Source organism: Heterocephalus glaber, unplaced genomic scaffold (assembly GCF_053883595.1).
Source record: "Heterocephalus glaber isolate CG9 unplaced genomic scaffold, H.glaber_assembly_v1.0 deba00001610, whole genome shotgun sequence".
Lineage (NCBI taxonomy): Eukaryota > Metazoa > Chordata > Mammalia > Rodentia > Bathyergidae > Heterocephalus > Heterocephalus glaber.
This window is the reverse complement of record NW_028258381.1, coordinates 26639523-26663364: the sequence shown is the minus strand read 5'-3', so window position 1 is coordinate 26663364 and position 23842 is coordinate 26639523. Positions and strand designations below refer to the sequence as shown.

At 39.6% G+C, this 23842-nt stretch overlaps 1 protein-coding gene across 7 annotated transcripts in view; it reads right to left on the bottom strand.

The window, feature by feature from the left end:
* The window catches only part of Gli3 (GLI family zinc finger 3), a 277530-nt gene that overhangs the window by 93045 nt on the left and 160643 nt on the right, over positions 1-23842 (bottom strand). The window lies entirely within an intron of this gene.

Sequence of the window (23842 nt, the reverse complement as noted above, 5' to 3'; positions counted from 1 at the left end):
AAGCATCAGACCTGCAGCTCTCCCCTCCTTGCTCCACCACCCTAACTCCTGAAAGGCACTAATCTTTTCACTATCTTCATATTTTTGTGTTTTCCAGAATAGCATATAGTTGGAATCATAAAATATATCACCTTTTCAGATCAGCTTCTTTCATTTAGAATATGCATTCACTTCATGACTTCAAAGCTGGTTTCTTTATAGCACTGAGTAATGTTCACTGTCTAGATGTACCAGTTAGCTTATCCATTCACCTACCTTAGGAAGGAAAACTCGGCTGCTTCCAAGTGTTGGCAGTTATGAATAAAGCGGTTCTAAGTATCCCTGTGTAAGTTCTTTGCAGAGCAAATCTGAAGTTCTGAGTCTGCTCTGTTCCTGTCCCTGAGAGCATGTTGGAAGCACATCCTTGGATTTCCCAAGGTTCTCTTTAAAAAGTCAAAGCCACACAACGCTGCTGAGAACTGAACACAGTAATTAAATGCAAGGACTTCCAAGGAACAGGATTTATATTCGGGCTCTGACACCCTAACTCGGGCATGTTTCCTTATACACAGATGGGAACAATACTAGCTTCCTCCCGTGCCTCTTTGAGGGCTGGAACCCATGTGTGCAAAGGCAGGAACTGGGGGCCTGCTGTGCAGTGAATTCAATAAATAATTTTGTGAAACCAGCCAACAGAACTCCTTTTCTAATTCCAAATTCAGCAAACAAATGTCTGCATGGCAATTTGGTTTCTTACCAGAGCAGTGGCTGGTGTCCCATTCTCCTGGCTCTGTGATTTCTCACTGAAAGTTTCTAACATTCATTATGTTTGCACCTCAGGCTCTTGTGAGTTGAGTTAACATGATGTGTCTCTAGTGCTGACAAAAATGAGTTTCTAAGCCAACAATACTGAGCATCCGACCTTGAACTACAATGACTCAAACAGCCATCTGACACTGATGAACTCTATATAAATTAGAGTCTTTCGCTAAAGCTGCTTTAAACATTACCTAACAGATTAATGTTCAAATTCATGGCAGCTGCATTATTTGTTAGTTATTATGTTTTTAACTGTAAAGCAAAATCTGAGAGGAAAGGTTAAGCTCCTTAAATTTAACAAGCAGATGTGTGTCCACTGTTGTGTGGAGTAACCATTCAAGATTACAATGAAGGGAGAGGTGAAATCTACAGAAATAGAAGGGGGTGTGGGGAAGGTAGCCACCAAATTTTCCATATAAATGACACATACAACGATCATAAACTTGACCTGACAAATATTTGTCAAGCTTGTTGAAAACAATTTTCATTTGAGAATTAAAGTAGCACTAAGGGAAAAATTACAGGTATCTCTCTCCATTTATATTTTTAGATGATACACACTGGGCTAGAACTGAAGGTTACATGGGTCTGTGTGTGTGGCTGTCTATCCTCTCTGCTCTGGGTCTATATGTGCTCAAGAGTAGAAGACAGGCACAAACTGTGGTGAGGAAAAAACCAGACAACAAATAAACTTTCTGGGGAAAACATCAAAACTTAGAACCGGTCTAAAAAAACCCAAAGAACAGAAAAGCAAGCATTCCATGCTATTAAGGCCGTAGCAAAAGATTCTAGAAATAAACCTGAGGCCCCTCCAAAGAAAGTCATGCAAACATCTGGGAACAAGGATTCCCAAATTGTAGAGACGTGGGCTGTCAAGGCTGGGCATAGAAGATGAGCCTTTGCCCTTTACCTCTGGATCTCAGGGCACTTAAGTCCCCACATAGGGACACTGTTCCCTGTATTGTTTCTAACCATGTGCCTTACACTCAAGGCCAAGAACACCTTAGGGGTAGCTGCCATTTGGTTTCTGATAGCCCAGTAGAACTGAGAAACTGAACACGAAGCATTATTTCAGACAAGAAAGAAGGTAGAGGCATTTGGATGTTTCCTCAAAAGACAATAAAACAGTATCAAGTTGTTTTTGTTTGTGGTCCCATTTGGACTTAAGATTAATTTTTTAATAAGTTCATGAAAATAGAGGACAATGGAAAGAGCATTATGGCATTTTTAAACAATATAGTGTGATAAACTTAAAAGCAAAAATGCACACTGCAGAGACTAACTGGACTCCTTAGTTAGACTGAAATATCATTATATAATCTAATTTGTTACTGCCTTTTCATCTATCTTATTGGGTTACTAAAATGCCAAGATTAAAATCACAGTATTTAATCATTTGCATTACCCATTATGAGAGCATTAAGCAAGGTTTACATACCAGATTATTACAGTTTACTTTCACATTACTTGGAATGCTAGGAATGTACACACATTCCTTATTTCCGTGAAGGAGTGCTCCAACAACTGGAAGACTAGCGTGTGGGTTTTTTAATGCAACAGGTTTATTTTCTGTTTAATTTTATTCTTTATAGAATAAATACTCTTCTTCATATTCAAATGGTAGAGAGATCAAAGGGGAGTTACCCCTCAGAGTGTATTATTAATTAATTATTCTTTAGAAGCACAGTTTTAATAAACCCAAATTTGTACAACGAAATTTGCTTTCCATATAGCAGAGGAAACAAACAGCTGAAATGGTCACAATTCATACTTTAGACACAAACAGAAGTTTGCAGGATCCTGCACTTCCTCTCTTCTCCTGTTCAACTTGGGCTCCTCAATGACCTTGGCCCTGGGATCACCAGGTAACCCTGGGATGCAGATATTCCCATGGCAACTTTTCATTTGTACCTCTTTCCCCCACAGCCACAATGTGCCTAGAGGGGAGTCTCTACAGGCTAAATCAGCTGCTCATTCCAACTGTGTTTCCAGGAATGGCACGTGTTGGCAGGAACTGGCAGTGGGGCCGAGGAGTCAGGAATTTATTTTCCTCCTTTCCTCTCCGATAGCTATGACAGCATGGGAAATCTCACAAACATAGTGTTAACAGAAGCCCAGCAAAATAATATAACATGCTATATGATCCCACTGATCCACAGAGTTTAATAACAGATAAAAGTCAACTTTGAAATGAAAACAAAAAATTTGACTTTGGCATTAAGAGAACATGCACCTTTGGGTGGGTAAGAGAGTATACGGTAGGCTTCCAGTGTACATTAATGTTCTATTTCAATTCTTGTTTCATGGTTTACTTCATTCTAATCCACTGAGTTATCTGAGCATATTTCATGTAACCCTTATATCATTCATTAATCGTTTTTTTAAAGAGGGATAAACAAATAGTATGTGTGCCAAACATACGGAGGCTTTTCACAGGAGTCTTAATCCTTTCTATTAAATTCAGAAAGCCAATTTGTATTTTTCAAAATTTATAAAATACAGACCCTATTAAAAAGTACCCTAAATAATATGATCATGTTTACTGCTATTAAACCAAGATATTCTAGCTGACACATCGGTCTAAATTCAAAGTAAGTAATGGAAGGTGGGCTTCTGTAAATTACCTTTGGGGCCGGGGAAGCTACTGCTAAGCTAATCAGAGGAGCTTCCTGTGAATGGAGAAGCCAAGCATATAGTCACAATATAGTCCTGTCCTTCTGCCTAATGGAAAAAATTACATAACTACTGTATTATAAAAAGCAGGGTAATTATTTATAATTAAAATTGATTTTATTCTTCCAAGAGAAGAACTTCAAGAGGAACTTACCAAAAATATTCACTGTAAATATCTTTATATTAATAGGTTAAAATTTAAAGGACAAAGAATCAAAAGAAAATCCATTAGATCAACTACAACATGTAAAGTACAGTGGCACCTCAGTTCACGAACTTAATTCTTTCCACAATTTTGGTCCTCGAACCAAACTGGATGAGAAATGAATCAAATTCAGTGGTTAGGTTCAATGTTGACCTTATGGGTTGCCCATATCATTATTTTTTAAAAGCTTTTAATGAACATATTATGGGTTCAAAGAAGTACTTGGAGCTAGATGGCCACATCAACAATATGGTCCACTTCCTCCCTCAATTAACCTTTACATAGAGAAACTCAATATGTACCTCCTAACACTTTAGAACCAAAGGCAGAAAAGGGAAAACTAGTGGGAAAGAAAGCATACTTGATTCAAGTAAGAGCTGAAAAACCCTGTTCTGGAGGTGCCGGAGATTAAAACCAGGAGCATTCTTCCAACGGTCTACATCCCCAGCACTTTTTTTCTATTTTATTTTGAGGCAGCATCTTGCAAAGTGGCCAAAGCTGGCCTCAAACTTGCAACCCTCCTACCTGCACTTCCCAAGATGATGGGTATGCATCATCATCAGAACTGAGAAGCCCTGTTTTAAATAACATCATTTCTTCAAGGTATGGGGCATGTACCTATAATCACAGCATTCTGGGAAGCTGAGGCAAGAGAATGGAAAGATGAAGCCCAACCTGTGTTACTTAGCCATTTAGTGAAACCCTGGTTCAGAAAAGCTGGGGATGGAACCCACTGCAAAGCCTTGAGTTCAATCCTCAGTGTCATAAATAAGTAAATGACAGATAGATGATAGATAGATGACAGATAGATCTGTTCTGAGTATTTTCATTTTAGCAGCCTGTGGTGTCATGGAAATGTAATTCAAATACTTCATACAAAAGTATCCTTGTTTTTAGCAATATGTAATAAGAGGAAAAATTTGCTTCTATTTCCTCTTTGCCCATTTATATTATTATTACTACTGTGAGTTTGTATAAAACTTAAAAATTGTTACACAATTTTTATGATTGATCACCAACAAAATTAATATATGAAATATAGATCTTAATATACCATATACACATGTGTTGTACTGTTATATATATAGTTTTATTAGTATAAATATAGTAACCAATTACTAGAAGAACTGATGTTAGGTTTACTTGTGTGAAGTCCAGAGACACCACTCTGAAGAGAAAACAGCTGCAGTTGTCTAGGACCAAAGTTCATGTGTACTTCTGCTTCCCCCCCATCCCCACCTGGCTTGTCTTTTGGGAGGTGATTAGATCATGAGGCTGCTGCACTCACTGGTGGATTCATCCATGGATGAGTCCAGAGCTAAATGTTTAGTTAGGAGGAGCAGCCCCGTTGGAGATGGTAACTGTGACGTGACCTGAAGGGTGTATTCCTGTCCCTGGCTCTCCCTCCTCTCTCAGTTTCCTGGCTGCCATGGGTTGGGCACCTTTTCCTCCCTGGCTCCTCTGCCATTTTTTTTCTGCACTGGAGCTAGTAGATCATGGATTAAAACTGTGATCCAAAATAAGTCTCTCTCCTTTAAATTGTGGATGTTGGGCACTGTGTCCCAGAGACGAAGAAAGTGACTCAGGCAAAAACAATAAAATCAATTATAAAAATATAATGAGAGTTGTTTAAAACTTGAGAACTGTTCATTTCTGAAATGTTCTATTTAATTGTCTGTTTACTGCTGTACCGGAGACTAAAGCCAGGGGCCTCAGTCTACATTGCCAGTCCTCTTGAATTTATTTATTTTTTAACTTTGGGACAGGGTCTCACCAAGTTGCTACGTTGCTCAGGCTGACCACAAACTTGCCATCCTCTTGCCCAAGTCTCCCAAGCATTTAATATTTCGGAATCTCGGAAAGTGAAACCAGTAAAGGGGGAGGGGGATGACTGTACACAGAAAGCATTTAGCCTAGTATCTGTCACATGGTGTAAGTGAATGTGGGCCCTTACCATCAACATCTTCATTCTTGTGGCTGCTATTGCCACAGAGCTACAGGTGGGCAAAGGCCAGAGTCACCTCGCTGTCACTGCCTCCCTGTGGAACGACTTGCCTCTGGGACCTCAGAGGGGATGAGCTGTTCTGAGCTATGGTAAGTTCAGCTGCCCCATCTCACTCTTAATTCTAACAAAACAAACAGGTGAGTTCATTTGATTTCACCTTAGGAAATCTGATGTGTTGTTTTCCCCAAAGTAAATTCAAAGTACAGCTATCCTGAAATTTTAGTTCAGGAACTTCATTTTCATTAAAAAAAAGAAAATATTTTATTCTTTAAAGATACAGAAAACAAAAATTTCAAGTAAGTTTGATCTCTGGGATTCTTCTATCAATTTTTCACTAATTCTATGGATCCTATTTTCCGGAATTTGATGAAATACCAATCCTCCCCAAAACAGCACTCAAATAAGCAAAATAACATCCTTTCCAAAAGAAAATACACATCAAAAATTTAAAAAGTTGAAACAGTACTGGCGATAGAGTGTATCATCAGACAACTAAGTCCCACTGAAGATGAACTTAGTCTAGAAAAGCCCTGGCAGTGCGACATTTCTGTGTCTAACAGAATCCCATCCATCTTCACTTCCTTTTATAGAAACTCTTGAGTCTGAGCTCTGATACCCACTAACTGTAGGGAAAAATGACCCTAAAGTACACAAAAGAGATTCAATTAGAATGTTTTTTAAATAAAACACAATCCTCCTATGCATGTATCACTCACTGGAAATTTAAATAACTTAAACTACACAGGTATTCTTAAACTCTTGGACACACCAAGCCAGGATCTGATTTAAGTGAGAACCCTCCCTGCAAGAGGCAGCAGCTAATGGGTGGAAATAATTAATTAGAAACATAAAGTTGGATTCCAACAAATTAATCCTTGTTTCTTGGTGAGTTCAGTTTCAGGTGTTCTGGAAGATAGTTGTACCAACAGCAGGATATTCCTGGAATTTCTGAGCCAGGTGAATGTAAGGCTCCATCAAGAATCAGACAGAATAAATCCTTAGTCAACTGAAGGCTGGATCACTGGGTCAGGTGCATCTTTTGGTAGCTAGTGTGTGGCCTTTTCTACATCATCACTGTAATTATTCTCATTAACTAGGAACCAAATTGTTTTCTGGATTTTCCCTCATGATTCTTGTATTCCCTCAGGATACATCTGATTTCTGGATTCCTTCATTCTTTAAATTATCCTTGTTTTAATTAAGAGAGTAGGGATGTCCAACAAGGAACTAATATTAATGATCTCAATATCTGCCCTTTAGAAAGAAATCTTCAGGATTTCCCAGCTCCTCTGGGTCAACAGAGGTGAAGAAGGTGGGCCCTACTTAAGTGGCAGGCTCTTTGGAGTTAGCTGGAAAGAAAGCTTGTGGATTCTACTACTTGTGGACTAAGATTCTGCATTCTCAACACACTTCTTCATATTCTAGGATTTTATTCCTTTCAGGGTTATCGCCTTTTCAAAAATAATTTAAATATGGAGAAGGAGTCTATCTATTCTACTAGAGAACATTTTCTCTATGTTACTCAACACAGGAGAGGCCCTAACTTCCACTCAAGAAGACAATTTTCTTAGGGGTTTTGTTTCCATGGCTTTAGAGAACCCTGCTCAGCACATAGAGAACAACATTATGGAAGACTGAAAATGAACCGACCACTTGTCCAGGAGCTCAGGACCTCCTTGTTCATAGAGAAACAAGTCTCCAGGTACCACAAGTGAGGAGATATTCCAATGGATTGGAGCTGTAGAAATGATGTGCGGGGATTTCATGTTCATATTACTCTTGGAAAACCTGTGCACAGGACCAGAGGCTTATTGGAAACAGCTTTTTTGAGCTTCACTTATTTCATCTATAAAAATTAAAAGATTTAGACTACCTAATCTCTAGTCCATCCACTAGGTTTAAAGTCCCTGACAATCCTAAAATTCACCGACTTCTAGAATTCAAATCATTTGTTCTGATCTGCCATTGATTAGAACTTTAACAATTAATGTTCTAAAGTCCAGAGCTTGAACAAACTCTTGGTTAAAATCTAGTGGAGCATTCCTTGAGTCTTCTACCCACAGCCTCTTTTTGCTCTCTCTCCATTGCTCTAGAGCAGCACTGCCCTCATCACAGATTCTTGTCTTCTCTGGGCCTCTGCAGAACTCAGCTTTGATATCATTCCCAGGAGCAATGATAGGCTCCAGCTTTATGCTGATTGGATTTGGCTGGTGATTGATTAGAAGAAAGTGGGATTCGTGGCCAAGCAAAAGGTTCAGTACTGAGCCCCAAGCTCAAACACCAAAGGAGCTTTCGCCGGCAAGTTCACAGCTATTAGGTATTTTTATATTAACATTTCTCCTATCCGGGTTTGTGCATTTTATCTTTATTCTTTCAAATCCCGAAATTGCTTGGATAAGAGAGAGTTTATATATTAGACACATACACACAGACACACACACACACACAGAGTCACACACAGTCACACACACACACATTTCTAAGAGCAGCGTGAACTTTTAGGGGAAATTGAAGAGGCTTTGTGTCAAGTACAGCTAAATCCAGCCTTTCCATATCAAACCTCTGCTAGAAAATTACTGTGCAGATGATAAGGCGGAAAGATATAATAAAAAGTGACTCTACTCAATTTACACTGCAATATTGGTATGACTGAATATTTTTCATTCAGGGCCCTGATAAAATCACTAAACTGTATTGCAGATAAATAAAAGAGGCTTCTGTCAAGAATAAACACCATTAATCATGAAGTCTTACCCTCTCAGGGTCTGTGCTATGCATCTGCACAAATACCCCAGCAGAACCAACACGCGACACATGCTTTCCTTCTTTATACCATTCCAGGCTGGAGATGCCCTCGTTTTGCATTTTCTAGGATCTAGGCAGCAATAGCATTTTGAAGACATTCTCTTTTCATTTTAACTTCACAGTCCTGCAACTAGGTCTATTATTGTAACATTTTGGGAAATGTGAATTCTTTTTCTATGGATCCCTTTTTATGAATACATATGTACACACATATAATACATACATGAAAAAAATACATGATCTCAGTATTTCATCGGCTCTAAAATGAAACTGATCTGAAGATGTGACATTAGATGCCAGGGAGAAAGACAATACTTCTCTGTCTTCATTTTATACTTAAATTATTAAAAGAGCTCTTTTAGCATTATTCAGGCACTGAATTTTTATTTCTTGTCACTCCATGATTCATGCATGAAAAGGGAAATATAAACAAAATCATTTCATTAAGAGTTTTATTTATGCCAAGGATTTAGCTCAGTGGTTCCGCCGCCTGCCTTGTAAGTGCAAGGACCTGAGTTCAATCCCCAGTAACAAAAAAAAAGTTTTATTTCTGAAACTTCCTCATGACTTCTACTTCAGCAACAAATTACTGTAAAATGCTACAGAATGTAAAATATTTGTCAATTTTAGAGTTATTAAAAGGTGAAAAAAAATGATCTACAAGTTAAAATTGGTCATTTAAATACAGGAATAGATACATATTAGGCAATTCTTCCATTTGTCAAACACCCATGCTATGACACTGTGTTAAGTGAATATATATATGCACATATATATGTATCCATATGTGTGTGTATCTCCTTGATATAAAATGAGATTGATGATGAAAGTAAACTTGGATGGATTATTTCTGACAGTAAATGTCTGGACTAGCTTCAAACCTACACTAAATCTATGTTTTTAAACACAAAGGAAAATCCCAAGTCAAATGCCAGTACATAAAATATTCTTCCACATGCTTATATTTTTAACATTGTTGAGGCTTTCAATAAAATGGGGCAGTGTAGTTTCCCAGCTACCATTTCATTGCCAAAGGACCTTATTTGAGTAAACGCTCAACTTGTACAGGTAGTACCATGGCGACTCTAGGTGGCCCTAAGTGTCACTGGGAGAGAACAAGGAAGAAGGGAGGGACACCATGGCCAGCTTTGGGCGTGGCTTTCTCTCCAGGCCTTCCTGCAAGGAAGAGGGAGCAAGAAGCTTCATGGCTCAGGAAATAGCAGTGGGCTCACACATGGCTTAGAGCCATGGTGTTTTCACAAAATTCCAATCTCAGGGTCCACACACAAGGACCAAACAATGAGCAAATCTAAACACCTTGAACCCATGCACTGTTAGGAACTAAACGGGAGCCCAGTGATCATTTGCTCTAACTGTACTACTTCACCCATGGAAGCAGGGCTCACTGAGTTTAGGGAAAGTGTTGGAGGATCTATCTAACTTGTGGCAGATCCCAAACAAACCTGACCAAGGCCTGTATTTACCAGGAAAACAGCTGGTTAGCAGGTTTTAAGAAGAAGGTCACCAGAAGCCATGTGCCAATGGTTTTATGTGTGAACTTCCTGGGATTACACTTTGATACCCAAGAAAAAGGCATTATCATGGACTGATGTAGCCAGCGTCATACTGGGTATGAAGCGATTACCTAGCAAAACTCAATTCCAGGCTCACTCATGAGGAACCTTTCACTGCATAACTCTGGGGTTTGTTTCCAGAGCCCTCTCCAAGCAAGAAAAGCTTCTTCTAGCCAAGGACATTTAACTCTCATCTTCCTCATAAATCCTCCTGTGTGGGGAACAGCCTTTATTGCCAAAGGGCATGCTGGTGGAGACCCTGAAACCTGGCAGAAAGCCAGTGCCCTGAGATACTCAGCCATTCTAAGAAATCACAAAGATCAGATGCCAAGAGCCCAGTTCAAATCAGGCCTAGCAAGAAGATTCCAAAGAAACCAAAAACATGCCCCACCTGGCGCACTGCCTGGAACTTCCTCTTTTCTTGAAGGAAGATTTTTTTTGTGTGTCACAGTAGGTCTTTAACTGTATGATTTCCATTACTATATTCCATTATTGCTGACATTCCTGTCTTAGGAAGTTCCACATTAAAGCAATTCCAGGTGCATTAACCATGAATGCGAGTTGCCAGTTAGGCAAAATGCATTTCACCTCCTTGTTAAAGTCCAGATTCACACACACACACACACACACACACACACACTTGCAAATAGCCTTATAAATATTCCTTATAAAATTTTGCCCTTAAGACAGCTGATTTTTGTTGAGTTTCATGACAGTGCTTTACCAGTACCTAAAATGAGGATATAATGTATTTAAAAATCAAATATTTACTCTATATTAACAGAGGTTAAAATTGTTTTTCAGCACTAGGAATTAAATCTAGGGCCTTTGCACTTAGCTCCATCCCCAGCCATTTAAAATTTTCTCATTATTATTTTGAGTCAGGGTCTCACTAGGTTGCTAAATTGCCCAGGCTGGGCTTGAACTTGTGATTTTCCTGCCTCAGCCTCCCACAGTGCCAGGATGACAGGCGTGCACCACTATGTCTGGGTAAAACAACTTCATTTTAAAGTTTGTCAATTATTTATCTCTGTCCCGGTTATAAATTTCACAGCACATGTCAAAAAAAGAACTGCTAAGATTAAGAATATCTGAATAATTTTTTTTTGCTCACTAGTTCTACGAGGACAACACACTTTGTGTAAATGATGAAATTATGATTTAGATGTGAAGTTCTAAAAGTTCAGAAATAAGAAATTATGAGATGCCTTTAACATATAAAATTAACGTAAGTGGAATGTGTGGGCTCCCCTCCACCCTACACAGGATCTGTGCCTCTAAGCTGGACAGGGGACATAATAACCTAGCTACCCCCCTTCACCTGTCTCACTCACACTCAACCGAAACCAAAGTAGCTCCTTCCCTGACTGTAAAGCTAGTAATGACTCAAGAGTAGCCACATTATTAAACTGGAATGAAGCATGACTCTCTTCACTAATGGGGTTAGAAAATGTCCTTAGGTCCCCACGTTAGGGGCACTTGGCGAGTTCTCTGCCTGGCAGAGATCCACGGCAGATTGAAACCATGGACTAATCACACAAGCCGGAATCAAATGGGCTGGAAAAATTAGGGGACTTGTGGCTCCTAGGAATGCAATTCATGCAGAAAAGCGTGGTCAGAGCCCGGCCAAGGAACCTCGTGGGAAGAAAGCAAAATAAACAGTTCAACAAAGAAAACAAAGGCGGGCCAATCGCCTTTTCTAAAGCTTGAGTACACTGAGACTTCAGTGGGTGCCTCCAACAAAGACCCATCAAAAAAGCCCCTGCAGAGCAAACAGACCAAGGAAGGAGGCTCCTCCTCATCCCCTGGGGGGAGGGTGGGCTCTGTCTTTCATTTCTTCCAGTCAACTTCCCTCTCAGCTCATCCCCACAAACCCAGAGACGATGAAAAATAACCTGCACAACTAAAAAGTCCTTTGTCTGCTTGGGCTAAAAACTGGGGAAAGATGGGAGGTTAGAACAAATCAAATATAGTGTAATGTACTTTTTTTTTTTTTTTGGTGGTGGGAGTGGGATTGAACCCAAGGTCTTTTTTATTTTGAGACAAGGTCTAAGTAGCCCAGGCTGGGCTTGAACTTGAGATCCTCCTGCTTCAACCTCTCAGAGTGCTAAGAGTACAAGTGTGCACCACCATGCCCGGCTGTAATGTACCTTGTACCTTCCAATTGTCCTTCAGCTCACAGGAAGGCCTTTGGAAGTATGCGAGCCACATAAATCCAATCCAGCCACCCACCACGCACATTCAGGAAAATGAAAGCCACTCTTGGAATAGCCAAGGAGTCTCTCACAGACACTCCAAGTCATCCACAGCACTGTAACTTTTCATCTGGACAGATCCCCTCCACCAGGCTTAGAGCAACTTTTTGCAGCAGGTGGTATCCCTGTTTATAGCCCAGCCTCACTATTTCTCGGAAATTCGGAGATGAATTATTCTTCCTTCAATCTAATGCTTACATGTAACACTGCAGATCTGATAGCTGAAATGAGAGGTGCCCAGATGTGAATGATTAACACACGATTAAAATACTTTGCACAGGGGATTTATCTCAGTGGCACCACACCTGTCTTACAACCGCAAGGTCCTGAGTTCCATCCCCAGTACCCGGAAAAAAAAAAAAAGGCCGGATCTTCTCTTTTCCTCTATTCCTGATGAAGACTGTACAGTCTTGGCTAACTCTAAGACCAAGAAATTACCACAGGGAATATACAATGAGTGTAGTGAGTGCACCTGTATGTGTCCAGTAATATTATGAAGACATATAAAGCAACATGAAATGCTTTCAACAAATAATGCAACGTGTTACTTCAACAGTAATATAATCCCACATAATTCTAATATTAATCTGTCAAACCCCTGGCAAATAAAATATGAAAAATCAAAGTGACTGTTAAGGGTCTGATTGCCTTTGTTCTGATGTACAACTATAAACTTGCATCTCAGCCATAAGCTTTATCGGACATGGAAGGCGTATGTTGAAACCAGTGCAAGCTGAGAATGTGGGGATGTGGCTCTAAGCAGGAGCCAGGTGTTTCTTTGAATGGAAACAAGAATTTTAGTTAACTGGGAATGCTTCCTTCAGGGCTGTCTTAAAAATGTAAATCATATCCAAGCAACGTGCTTTGGTGATTTGTTTTGCAAATGAAGGTAATCATTTAACCCACAGTGCTTTGTTCTTTCTACCCCCTCCATGATAAAGATACCTTATACTAAAAAGAAATTTGCAAGAGTTGGATACTATCTGAATGCCTTTCCAGGAGCATTACTGGTTCTTTTTTTTTTTTTGGATACCGGGGATTGAACTCGGGTCCTTGCGCTTGCACAGCAGGCGGCGAAACCACTGAGCTAAATCCCCGGCCCCAAGCATTATTGGTTCTTTTCTGGTGTCTAACTCATTCCTAGGTAGTGAGAAACGCACATTAACCTCATCAAGCAGGAAGATCATTTCATGCACTGCAAGGCATCCCACAGGCAGACTGACCATCGCTACCAGGAGTGACTGGGGCCATGTGCTACCTGAATCTGTCACCTCCCTGCAGTTGCATAGGGAAGTTTTAAAACATCTGTCACTCTTACACATGTGAGATGCTGCCTAATCCAGATTATCAGGTCTTTACGCAGCCTTTGGCTTTACACTTTCACTTACTTCTTTATTGGAAATAAATGCACACTCGTGCCCTAAGGCGGTCCCTGTCCTGAATTCTTTCTTCCTCCAGTGTGTGCGTGGTGTAGACACAGAGCAAGCAGAGGAAAGCCTCTAGATCTAGCATTGCACTTGATGTTTAACATCAGCATTATAAAAATAAATGCAATCTCGCCAACTTGGCTGGATCAGAGCAGGAAGCAACAAGGGTCAATCAACTATCCGATGTTAACTTTTAGCCAACTGTACCGTAGTGATATCCATTACTATCCTGGTACACCTTGTACAAAGATCACAGCAAAACTAAAAATGGTCAACAGCTTCTTGTCCTTCAGCCCCAAATTTGTTCAGTATACTTACTCCCAGAGTATTGTGAAAATATACCCCTACCTTTGTAAGGGCTTGTTGGATGAGCAAGTTTCAAAACCCACCTCTCTTCTGCTATTTGCTTCCTTTTAGTGTGCCTGGGCACATCCAAGAGGTAAAGAGGTGTCCCTGGAAACATATTTACTGACATTGTATTTTTTGATAGCTGCATTTCCCTGGGGGGAAAGGACGCAGCAATAAGAATGAATGACAGGCAGCCCTGTGCTCTGGGCCTTTGTTTGCTTGGGAAACTCTGCTTGAAATGAACTCAGCTTGCTGTTGGGCTGGCTATAGGAAACTGCATATCTTTGTTTAGTGAAAGGGGGCTCTGTTACCTAAGTGCAGGGGAGAGGGCCAAATGGGAGGCACTGCAGGTGGCTTGGCCTGGGGCAAGAGTTATCCTGTAAAACTCACCTTCACGGGTCTTCCCCTGGAGTTCAATTTTCTCAAATGCATATTTTGAAAAATAAAACAAAATGATGGCAATAAATTTCTGTTTCTTTGAAGCCAGACTTAACATGAGTGGAAGCATTGTAGTCAAAGAAAACAGTCGGTTACAGTCCAGTACCTCCCAGGCCCCTGCAACAGGTTTGACGGCGGCCTCTATAGAGATGGCTTTGGCTTCCGGTTCAGTGGATGCGAAAGCCTGGGTCAGGATCTGCTCTGGGACCTTGCTGTGGAGCCCAGCACAATGAACACAGGAATTTTATCCAAGACGCTGGGGCTCAGCCTCTCTGAATATGCACTATAATTAGCGCCCACTTTTTCTGCTACCCAGGACTGAATTCAATATTGCAGTCATTAGCAATACTGCAAAACAAAAAGGAAGAATTACGGCTTTTGAGTACAATTTGTTTATTTCGGGTTCAGTTCTTTTTTAAAAAAATTTGATTTTATTGGTACATTTTAGGTATACAATATAATGACATTCATCATTGGAAATTTGCACCTTTACGTAATCTCTCTTGGTTCTTATTTTTCCCCCTTCCCCTGCCCTGCCTTCAACCCCTCCATCCCTCCCTATTTACAAAGACTTTGTCCCCATTTTTTCATTTTCTCATATTAATTCTATTCCCTTCTTTCCTTTCCCCTAGCCCTCCCACTTCCTTCCCCTTTGCCCCTTTTCTTCCTATTTCACATTATCTATTGTAGCTTTTAGTCCTTATTTACACTTTCAGTTTCTCACACTAGAGAAACTATTCTGTATTTACACGTGTGTCCTATTTATTTCACTTAAGAGTATCGCCTCAGTGTGCATCGTGTTCAGTTCTTACTGCAGAGTGAAACGTGTATCAGTTGATTCGATTTAGGCTGCCAGCTTATCAAAATTTTCAAAGTGCAGGAAGTGAAACTCAACCACTTGTTCATACCTACAGTAAGGACTATTCGGGGAGACAGTTTAAGGGAGATTTTTTTTTTTAAGGGAGTTCTTGAAAACTGAACAAACTTTGTTTTCTTTTTCTGTTAATTGCTAGAAACGTAACCAAACAATAACTTATTTTAGATTTTTGAACTGAGATGACAAACAATGAATGAACTGTCTTAGGAAAAGTAGCAGAAAAGCCTGAAAACATAAAATATGATGCATGGCACTGGTTAGAAAAAAAGAAAGAAAAATAAAGTAGAAAACAGGGCCAAAAGTGAGGCTTGAGAGAGGGTGTTAATCTATTATAATTTTTAATGTTTATTTTTAGCTTAAAATAATAAATTTTTATTATTATTTTATTATCGCACTTTCTGAAGGTGTCGAATCGAGAATCTAGATGTGGCTTAGATGCTTGATTCTGAGTTTATTTCTTCATTTGAAATGTATGTTTACAATACAAAATAGTGATGTTTGTTTTGTGAAAATTAGTACATGCTTATAACATCTTGAGATCAGAGGTTAGCAAGCTTTATATTTTAGGCTGCTGGCTTCATGTTCACTTTATCATGGCTTACACTGCCATTATATTGTTGAGCTGTCATGGATGATAGAAAACAGCTGGTGTCACTGTGTTCCAATAAAACTTTATTGACAAAAACATTTGTCCCCTGGCTACAAACTATTCCAGATGATCATTCAAAGTAGAACCTTCCGATACGGAGACATCTGAGCAGAGAAATGTAGAAAATGAAGAAGGTTCCAGGTAGACACTGGGATCTGTCCTTGGCATAGACATTCTATTAGGTATACTGCCAAACCAGCAGTCACTATTTACCCATGACTTACAAGTTTTATTTTTATTAGTACATGTTTACAACACATAATGATTACATGCCTTCATCATGGGGAGTTGTTATCTGTACATAATACAACTTAATTCTCCCCCCTCCATACAGGGGATCGAACTCAGGACCTTGTGCCAGCAAGGCAGGCGCAGCGCCACTGAGCTAAATCACCAGCCCCCAACTTAATTCTTTGTATTCCCCTTTCCTCATCTCTAGGTCCCCTTCCAACTGGAAAGAGGTCTATCATAGTTTCCTATTATCTATCTTTATTTTGTTCTTTATTTGTAGTTTAAGTTTATCATAGAGGAGAAGCCATGCAATATTTAAACTTGTGGTATTGGCCATGTTTTAATATATTCTTCTCAAATGTAATTAAGTGCTGTGGCACAATCCAAGGAGTTAATCAATCACAGTATATCAAAGTGCACCTGTGGCTGGCTATGTCACTGTCTCATTTAGCATCATAAGTTCTGCAGCAGTAAGCACTGATACATGTTTTCTGGCTACAGACAAACCCAGTAGTTCAACAGGCCCGAGTGTGGCTTTTAATGGCTCTTCAGGGCCATTTGTGGAAGATGATGACACCCAATGACACTGAACACTCCCAGGAAGGTGTTGTTAGAATTAACTGTGCTCTTCTAGTAGATACAAAACCAAGCTGCAGAGTGGGTGGTATTTATTTCCACTAGCAGAACGTTAAGGTCATAGGCAAGGGGTGGAGTTCCTGCTGTCTGGCTTAAAATAAAGGCACCATGTCTTCCTAAGTCAGGTGAGTTCTCCATGTCAAGATGCCTGTAGCTTTAAACTGAGGCCCATCATAGGGTTGTTCTAAGTATTATAGTAGATAATTATGGAAAGCCTCTAAAATTATGCCTAGCCAAGAGTAAGTATTCAACATTAGCTATGTTCATTATTTAGTTTTTCATGTGAACTGTTTATACATTTCTTTTTTTCCTTAGCTTTGAAATTCGGACATGCTTCCTTTTTTTTTTTTTTTTTTGGTACCGGGGATCGAACTCGGGTCCTTGCACTTGCTGCACAGCAGGCGGCGAAACCACTGAGTTAAATCCCTGGCCCGAAAATTTTAGATGTTTTTCTTTTTAGTACCAGGGATCGAACTCGGGACCTTGCACTTGTGAGGCAGGTGGCAGAACCACTGAGCTAAATCCCTGGCCTTGGACACTCTTCTTAAGTTGTCCATTTAAGACTGCTAACTTCATAAAATTTATTTCTCTGTAAAGAGCCTAGGAAGCAGCTTAAGATATAAAGGAAATAGTACCCGGTCATGTAAGATGACAACAAATCCCTACAATACTAACTGGCTGGATATCAGGAAATCAGTTTGGCAGTATAGCTACTGCCTCTGCAATAGGTACTTCCAGTAGAATCTCAGCAATTGAGCTTTTGTTGCTGGTTTTGTTGTTGTGGTTTTGTTGTTGTTTTTATTCCTGAATGTGCTAGGTTTGTTGGGATGAGATGACTTATTCTAACCAAAGTAAACAAAGATAAAAGAAAAATGAGGGCAGTAGCAGTAGCCTAACATTTATCATTAAAAACTAAACTTATTTAGGGCCCAGGATTTAGCTCAGTGGTTTTGCCACCTGCTGTGCAAGCGCAAGGACCCGAGTTCGATCCCCGGTGCCAAAAAACAAACAAAAAGAATCCTAAACTTATTTAGTAGTCACCTGCATGGCATAGCCCTGCCATAGCAAATGCAAAGAAATGCAGACTGCCTTTACCCTGAGATATTTAATTATAATCCAGTTCATTCCTTTCTTTTTCCCATTTTATTTTTGTTTTTGGAAGGAGGTATCAATATCAGCTACAGTATTTGATGTAATCTGATATGCCATTACACTTGACCAGTCTCAGTGATGCTTGTGGTATGCCTCAAACACCAGAGGAAGATAAACTTTACTTTGTTAATTTTAAAGTATGCTTTAAGATATTCCAAATTAGTTATGCCCCCAATACCATGGTGAGATTTTGCTAAATTTCCATACATTACTGGAGGTTTCCCTGAAAGTAAAGCAATGAAATCATTATTCTGCCCACCCTAAGTTTTAAGAAGTGGCTAAGCTAGAGGTTTCTTCTGGATAAATATTATAGGAGCTCTCAATAAACACACTTCCCACTCAGGGAAGGCTGAATCCAAGGAGACAGGGAGACTCAGTCGCAGCCCTGGTCATCCACTTACTATTTCTTTCACCAAGCATTTACAATAATAATGGGGTATCTTTTGTTAGAGCTTTCTCTCTCTGGGAAGTAATGAATGTAGTCATTCTCCAAACTTGCTGCTCATCTCCCTCCTCTCATTCCTAAAAGGCAGTCTAATCACTGGAGCAGAGGCCTAGCTATCACCCATGCACTCTATTTCACAGCGAATATCAGTGATCTCCTATATACTGCATTCTCTCCGGGCAGCGGGAGGGGACCGCTTTTCATGGGAAGACAGTTCACCTTACTTAGCAGGTGTGATTCCAGTATGCCAAGCAGCCCTGGAATGAGTCACAGTGAGGGAAGGAAAAGAACAGACCTCGAGCAGTCATTTCCCGCAAGACAGAAAAGATAAAGCTGGTTTTCTAAAAATGAAGGAGTGAAGTGGATGAGGATGTACAAGGCCTCTGCGTATGCTCACTTGGCATGCAGTGTGCAAATTGTCCTGTCCCACCCCCAGCACCTGGCAAGGCGACTACAGGGCCTGAAGTATTACAGTGGATTAGGAACTAAGGACCCCACTTTGAAAAATGAACTGCAGACCTCAGGATGAACCAAAGGGATCATCCAAAACCCAGTTCATCTCAGTCTATGAATGAGAAAACTTTGATTCAAAAAGGCTGTGTGTAAAGAATAGATACCACTGGGGCCGGGGATTTAGCTCAGTGGTTTCGCTGCCTGCTTCGCAAGTGCAAGGACCCGAGTTGGAGGCCCAGTACCAAAAAACAAACAAACAAAAAAAGAATAGATACCATCCCTCGAATCAATCAGTCTCTTTCTCTCTCCACCCCCATACACCCCCACTGATAAATCCAGAAGAAATGAAATCAAATTGGGATTTAAAATTACTTCGTACATTGGGTTTCCACAAAGACACCATGTCAACTCTCAGAATGCTTAGTGTTAGTTCTAACACTAAAAACAAAGGAAAACACCAAAAATGCAAGAAATAGTCCTTTCTTCATTATTATGGAAAGAAGTCACTTAAAAATATAAATGTATTCTGGGGTAAGAGGATGTAATATATTGGTTGTCTAAGAATCTAAATGAAATGTTTAAAACTGGTAGTCACTGTCAGTCTAGAGAACATCATTAATATCTATATAATACCAGAATACCACCTCAGGTATGCAAGTACATACCCCGGATATTCATGATGCAAGGGAAGAAATACGTAAAAGATCGAGTAAAAATTGACATAAATGAGTATCAGGTTTTATCATTAATGCTCCAAAGAATCTCAGGAATATAATTAAGTAGACTCTTCTATTTTATCTAAAACATTGTATTTTTTGCTACATGACTTAACTTGGAATTTGTGGTCATAACAAATGCTCTGAGAGAGAAAGAGACTCCAACTGTATGCTGAGCATAAGTCCCAGTGAATTCAATGGAGAATAACTCAGAAGATAAGCAAAGATTCCCCATATCCCTTGTTTGAATTAAATAAACACAATGCAGAATCCTATATTTTATAAGACAACTGCAATGAGATGCAGGGAGAGATGATACCTATTTACATGTGTTAAATCTATATTCGTCATTTTGAGTTACAGGAAATACTAATAAATTCTGATATTATTTCCAGTACCACATTTGAATCAATTTAAGTTACTATACTCCATCTACACTGCCTAATCATAAATCGTAGCTAACGCTACAGAGTGAGCAGGGTAGCTAAAGGCTTTCCATTTAACAAACTGGGCTCTTTAACAAGAGCTGAGGTATTTCCGTACATATTTATAAGGCTTAGTGGTTATTATTAGGCTATAATTGCAGTTGTTCTAACACCTAATAAGCCATGGTTGGAAAAACAAAGGCAGGTTAATTTGTGATTTCCTCTACTCATTCAGAGGCAAATTAAGTGTCAAACAGCTAATACAGAACATATTTCATTTTATGAGATTTTAATTTAATTCTGCACCATATCGTTGATGCCTTAATATAGGGTGGTTTATCTAAAAAGGGGAGCAATTTATAAACCTCTTTCAATAGAATCTTTAATGATGGGCTATGATAGCATAATTATCGAAGAGCCTGCCATCCTTCTATAAACAGAGATCTGTTGGCATTTCCATCAGCACAAATCCTGGTTTCCCAATGACTGATAATTTATTTCCAAAAGTTGGCTACAGAAGAACAATCGTGTAGACAAAATAATGCGAATATCCCCAAATTATGTCTTCTTATAATTAAAATTATTCACTCTAAAGCCAAGTAAGCTCACTTGATCTCATTTTCAATAGGACAATTATATGGTAAGCATTTTGGAATTCAAGTTTTAGATGAAATCACTTTATTTTTTCCCAGTTACTGCTTTACCCCACAGCAAAGATGTGCTTGGAAGATTTCAATAAACTGAGTCATATTTGCCAGCATCAACTTCTACTTCCAATATGATCACAGGCATCTACTTATCACCTTTCTGAAGGTGCAAAAGCTCATCACTAAGGTAAGCTAGGAGAGAAACTCAGGGTAGCTGCTCCATCTGCTAACCTTCAGCATCTGATAAGATCTCCATGCTTCTCCAAATACTTCCATGAACTTCATTTTATTGAACTCTTCCTGTAATTTCAAGAAGTGGCTAAGGCAAAGAACCTTCATTTCCATGTCATGAAACCAACACACCAAGGAGAAGTTTCCACCACAGCACAAGAGGGTGACAAAGTGGAGGGGAACTGACATGCTCTGATGGCTCTCAGACTGCACCTGCGTGACTGTCCACCAAGCCTTTTACAAAGCACCTGTCCGAGCACTGGCAGAGCCCACTAAACTATCAAGGACAGCGACTATTAAAAATAAATCGCTATAGAATACATAAAGAACTGAAAAAAATCAGACCCCCCCAAATTCAAAGACCCACTTCAAAAATGGGCATCTGAGATGAACAGACATTTCTCAAAGAAGTAAAAGCAGCAAATAAATATATGAAAAAATGTTCAACATCTGGTCATTCAAGAGATGCAGATGAAAACAACACTGAGATTTCACCTCACCCCAGAAAGAGTGGCTGCTATCAAGAAATCAATCAATAACAAATGCTGGCGGGGGTGTGGAGAGAAAGGAACCCTTCTCCATTGTTGGTGGGGGTGCAGACTGGTGCAACCACTGTGGAAGTCACTATGGAGATACCTCAAAGAACTAGGGCTAGAGGTCCCATTTGACCCAGCTATTCCCCTGCTGGGTATCTTCCCCAAAGAATTTAAAGAATCATACCACAGCGATATATGTGCACCCATGTTTATAGCAGCACAGTTCGTAATAGCTAAAGCTTGGAAACAGCCCAAGTGCCCATCAACTGGAAACTGGATAAAGAAGATGTGGGGTTTTTTTTTTATAAAATGGAGTACTACTCAGCCATAAAGAACAAGAAACTAGAGATATTTATAGCTAAATGGATGCATACTGAGGCCATACTCTTAAGGGAAGTAAATAGGATACACATGTGTAAATACTGAATAGTTTCTCTAGTGTGAGAAAATGAAAGCATAAATAAGGATTAAAATGAATAATTGATAATTTGAAATAGGAAGAAAAGGTCCAAAGGGGTAGGGGAAGTGGGAGGGGAAGGGGAAAGAAAGGAAAGAAGGGAAAATATAAGCAGGAATTCACCATGTGAGAAGGCTCACCAGTAAGGGCAATGCAGAGAGACCGTATGTTATAGAGGTAGGAGGTATGACTTGCCCCACTCCTTGGAGACGACTTTATAAGCTCAGTGTACCCCCAGGGTCCCGCAAGAATGAGTCAGAAGTCCAGTAGTGCCAGGAGGCTGCAGACCCATGAGCTCCCCATGTTAACCCCTGAGGACTTCTGTGTTGAGGCTCAGGATTACTTACTGCCTTACACTCCAAATCTGACAGTTATATATTTGACTGCTAACGAACTATTTAGTCAATTGTTGCTAAAGTATCTCAAAGCTTGGCTGTAAAAGTCAGAAGTGGTATAAAACATAAAAATCTCGAGTTCCTCTAAAAATTCCTAAAGCAGATTCAGCAGCTGTGGTGAAGAACATGAAGAACATACAGCAGTGCCCAGAACACACAGTAGGGTCAACAGGAAGGTCTGCTGTTATCACATCCTGCCAAAGAACCAAGACTTGGGATTGTCACTGATGAATGAAATGAATGAATGATTTTCCTATTTTAATTTAATTACAAGCCAAACTATCATGAACCTAGAGGAAACAGTTCCAACTTATTTTTAAATTTCATTTTAAAAACTTTCTCTAGAAAATGATTTTGGAAAGAGTGAGGAACTCTAAAATTCCACAGAAAATCTGATTTACATTACTTCGTCCCAGAGACTCAAATCTGGGAGGAATTAGCCATCCTTGTCGCCACGCCCCCTCTGCCGTGGGGCAGATCCTCATCTGAGGTCCATGTGGTCCCATTTGTGTCATAAAAGCTCTGCATCATGGGGTGAATTACATGTCATGTTGCAGACTGAATTTGGAATTTCCTTCCCTTTGTATAGGGATCTTAAATTGGCCTCTTGGTTTTTATGTGAGTGTATTTTTAGCATGCTTCAGAACCCTCCAAATACTTACTTGTGTTCCAGTGAAAAGTCAAAGAATAAGTCACAAGTTTTTGCATTCTCTCTCTATAAATACCCACTTCTCCTTTAATGCTCATAGAAGTCTGCAACACAGATTTATTACTTACCTCCAGGCAAATCTGCGTTGAAATTACAATTCAGTAATGGAAGATGGATCCAAAAAACTATGGGTAAAATATTATATGTGTACTTGGGCATGTAGTTAGGACTGTTAATATCAATTAATTCTGTTCACAGAGGAGGACTTGTTTTAAAACAACTTCATTTTTCTTCGGCATAATGTGTAATTACACAGCTGTAACTAATAGCCATGGAGATGCAATCTACCATCTAAATAACCAGCATTATTCTTCAAAGTATTATTTGTGCTTTTCTAACTTTACTGTCTCAGAATGAAGGGTGATTATTACATATGACTAAATGTGTATTTCAAGGCCATTAGCATGGGACAGCTCCTCCCAGAGAGTGGCTCCAATTATTATTGTATATGACAGTTCTTTGGACAGAATACTGTTTTAGTTTGCAAATCCACTGTTTCTCTTTTCCTTCAAACCAAGGAAGATGATATTTATTTCCAGGAGATATTCTGTTTCCTCTCCTAATGGATGTTATCACCACCATTCTCTCTTTTTATCTTTGTGTAAACCCTGGGTCCCGCCACATGTGCCGTTTTGTTTGGCTGACACTCCCATCAATCAAGTGACTTTTGTTGTACGTAGCATGGGGGCCATGAAAATTCACCATACAAAAATTTCATTATGATTCACTGGGATCCCCAGGGCTCAACCTTCACA